The sequence below is a fragment of the Onychomys torridus genome, chromosome 16, assembly GCF_903995425.1.
Source record: "Onychomys torridus chromosome 16, mOncTor1.1, whole genome shotgun sequence".
Taxonomy (NCBI): domain Eukaryota; kingdom Metazoa; phylum Chordata; class Mammalia; order Rodentia; family Cricetidae; genus Onychomys; species Onychomys torridus.
This window is the reverse complement of record NC_050458.1, coordinates 41,174,684-41,178,486: the sequence shown is the minus strand read 5'-3', so window position 1 is coordinate 41,178,486 and position 3,803 is coordinate 41,174,684.

The window sequence follows — 3,803 nt, the reverse complement described above, 5'->3', positions numbered from 1 at the left end:
GTTAGTCAGCCTCCGCGGCTAGGGTGAGCCACCGTGCCGCCAAAGTCCCTATAAACTCCCCGGTGTGGCCCAGTGCCACAGAGTGGGGCCTGTGGGGCCTATAGGCAGAGCCAGGGCCCTGTGCTGTGCTGCGGACACCAGGCCAAGGGGCAGCGCAGCCATTTGGGACAGCAGGAACAGAGGGCTGAGCCTGGCTGAGAGCAAGCAGGCTCTCTGGGATGTCCTCTGAGCTCCCCAACAGGGCCAGTGGATGAGCCAGGCCCCTGGGGAGCAGACATCTGGTCAAAGAAGTTCTGGATCCAGGGCCATGTCTGGGAAACGAGGCCGAGCTCGAAAGCCCCGAGGCAAGAGGGTGGGCAGGGCCCAGCGGGCAGCTGGGCAGCAGCGCCCCGAGGCTGAGCCCCCGCCCCCCGACACAGGGGGCCCTCAGGACCAGGTGGGGGTGGCCCTGACAGGGCACGTGACCAGCACTCAGCTGGCTCCTCGGGGACACTCCAGGGCCACCAGGCCAGAGCAGCCACAGGCAACCTGGAGGCCAGTTCAGGCCACTGCTGTGGAATCCAAGCTGGTGCTGGCCCCTGAGCACATGGAGGGCTGTGGAGCCGGGGGCCCCATGCCAGCCCTGGGCCCTGAACTGCTGAGACTCCACGAAGTCCAGCTGTGCCTAGCCCAGGAGCAGCTGCTGCTGGAGGACCGGAGGCGGCAGGTCCAGCTGCAGATGCAGCTGTGGCAGGAGGAGCAGCTGTGGCTGCAGCAGCTGCAGGAGGAGCAGCTGTGGCTGCAGCAGCTGCAGGAGGAGCAGGCCTGGGTGCACATGGAGGGGCTGCAGCTGGCTGTGGCCCTGGAGCAGCTCCGGAGTGAGGGCCTCGAGGCACTGCAGACTCAAGGCCAGGTAAGGCCTAGAGGGCTCTGGGCAGGGGCTTGGGCAGTCTGAAGGTACAGCGGACACTCAAGCATCTTACAGATGTGTCGGGGCTGGGAACCTCTGTGGGCCCGTATGCCCGGAGGGGCTAGAACCCACTCAACAGAATCTTGCCGGGACAAAGGACAGCAAGCCTGCCCAGACCACACAATGCTTGGCAGGCAGAGGCCATGGAGGAGGGAATTTGTTTGGGGATGGAGGTGTCAGGGGACCAGGATCAGCAGCTAAAGGAGCTGTCCAGGGAGGCAGGCACAGTAAGGTGTGGGGTGAGGGCTGGGTGCACAGTTGACAGACAACAGCAGAAATGAGGAACAGTCCCCACCCCAAGTATCCTGGACAGCTTCTCGTCCGGTCCAGCGGCCCTGCCCCCTGTTTACTGCAGCTTGGCGCCCAGGGCTTGAGATCACAGAGGCAGCACGCAGTGCTGGTGCCCATTATCCTCATTCCAGGAGGAAGACTGGCCTCAGACGCAGCTGGGGCTATTTTGGGCAACTAGGATTTCACCCCCGGCGTGGCGTGGAGTCACCACCGCCCGCCAGCTCCAGGTCTAAGATGCCGGACTGCATCGAGGTCTGGGTGGGCACTCTTGCAGCTGGCACAAACTCCAGGCAAGTCTGGGTGCAGAGCCCAAGAGACAGCCTGGAAGATGTTCACAGCTGTGGCAGAATGGATGGCACTCAGAGCGAAGGGGTGATAAAGGCTGAAGGAGGGTAGGCACAGGGAGCGCGCTGGAGTGGGATGGGGGTGAGGTGTCCATGTCCTGATGCTCTGCAGAAGCCAGCCCAGTCTAGTTGTAACCTTTCAGTGCTATGGTGAGGTGGTCTGAAGGGGAAAGGGTGAGGCGGGATGATTGTGGAATGAGGAGTGGACAACCACGTGTCATGAAGATTCCCAGCTTAGATTCAAGCCCTGCTCTTTTTTAATATTGGTTTTGTTGCTGTTGTTGTTGTTTTCAAGAGAGTTTCCCTGTGTAGCCCTGGCTGTCCTGGAACTCACTCTGTAGACCAGGCTGGCCTCGAACTCAGAGATCTCCCTGCCTCTGCCTCCCAAGTGCTGGGATTAAAGGCATGTGCCACCACCGCCCAGCTTCAATAATGTTTTTAAGCTATCTGCCCCTCCAGTCTCCTCTTGACCCCTATCCTACCTACAGGGGCTCTAACATTGTGAGCCCTGTGCCCACTCCCCACCCAAGCTCTAGAGGTCCAGGTTACGGTGGATGTCTGGGCTTTAAGCTGTCAAATCTATTGTGCCCAAGCCCAGCTGAACGATCCCTTGAAGACTCCTGGGAGAGAAGGGTTTCTCTGAGAAGCCCTATGTATCTAGTGGTCTCAAGGTCAGCGTTGGGGCAGTGCGCTGGAGGTCAGAGGGTGCACTCACCAGCAGGAGCTCGAAGCTTGGGCCCAGGGGGGGGGCGCCTGTCCCTTCCCTGCTGCAGCTTTGGTTACCCCCTTCTTACTGCTCATGCTCCTGGGGGGGCGGGAAGGAAAGTCCAGGAAGGGTATGTTTAGAAGGGCAGAGGACAAGGCAGTGAGTGGACATACTTCCCTGGCCCTGGATGAGCATGCAGCAGGATCACAGACCTCCAGCACACTCCCCAGTCAACCTCTTGGTCCACCTGCCTGCCCCCAATTATCTGAGTATGTGTCCAGTGGGCTTGAGCAAGGATGCCTGGCAAGAATGTCTCCCTTTATGCTGTGTGTCTGTCCAATACAATCCTGGCTCAGCCCACCCTGCTGGAATCCGCAGATCCGCATTCTGGCACCAGTTTCTAAATCACTGGACTGCCAGCTGATCAGCCTGGGCTGTGCAGGCATGCCTTCAACTGCCCTCAACCCAGGTCTGCTGAACCCAACCCCTCCCCACCCTCGAACCCCCTCTCCTTGTCTGGTTGTGGAAGCAATGCCCTTGCCCCTAGTATCCAAGGCTGGCCCCCATTCATTCCCCTAGGAAGAGTCTTCTTTCCACTTCGGCCTGAGTTAGGGTCTTCCAGTATCCTAGAACCCCTCACAGGGCCCAGTGAATAGGAAGCCCAGGTAGTGCAATCTCCAACTCCATACACCTACGTTCCTACCCTGCTGGTGCCACGGGAACATTTGGAAATGGAGTTAATGAAATGTTATCCTGGAAATAGGACCAGAAAGTGACTGGAAAGTGTCTCACAGAGAATGTTCAGGCGGGTGGCAGACACTGAGAAACTGGTGGATGGGGAGCTGGCTTGGACACACGTCTGAGTTCAGGGCAGGGCCTAAGTAGGGAAGTGGGCTGGAGGGAGAACTGGGCAGACTAGGGACCCAGGAGGAACTAAGCGCTTAGGTGTATGGGTGATGTGTGGGGGTTGATATGTACATGGGGTTCCCTGACTATAGAGGGCCCAGCACTTGCGGCATCCAGAGTGCAGAGACGCTTTAATGTACATGTGTGATCATGGGACCCCTGTGCCTGCAGGTGGTGTGCGTGAAGAAGCGATCAGTGGGTGCCAGGACCGCTGTTGGTTCAGGACGTGATCCTCTTATGAGACGAGGGGCGGAGCTTGGTGTGCGGGATTCTGTGTGGCGGAGGGGCTCCTGCTGGTGGGCTATCCGAGGTCCCTTTGTGCCTGAGGGGTCCCATGGGTACAGGGGTGTGTGCGCGCGCAGGATCCCCTATGTGGTTGGGCATATGGGTGGGGAAGCCCGTGGAGTTCCTATGCCGACGGTCTCGTGTGAGAGGATAGCCTGCAGGGAGTCTAGTGGGGAAACCAGAGGTGTGTCTGTGTGCTGTAAGGCGGTCACTGAGTGAGCGGGGTGCTGGATCCAGCGTCTGCAGCCTCACCTGCCTCACCTGCCTCCCGCAACGCACAGAGCCCAGAAGCTCCGCCCCTCACGTCGGGCCGGCCAGTTTC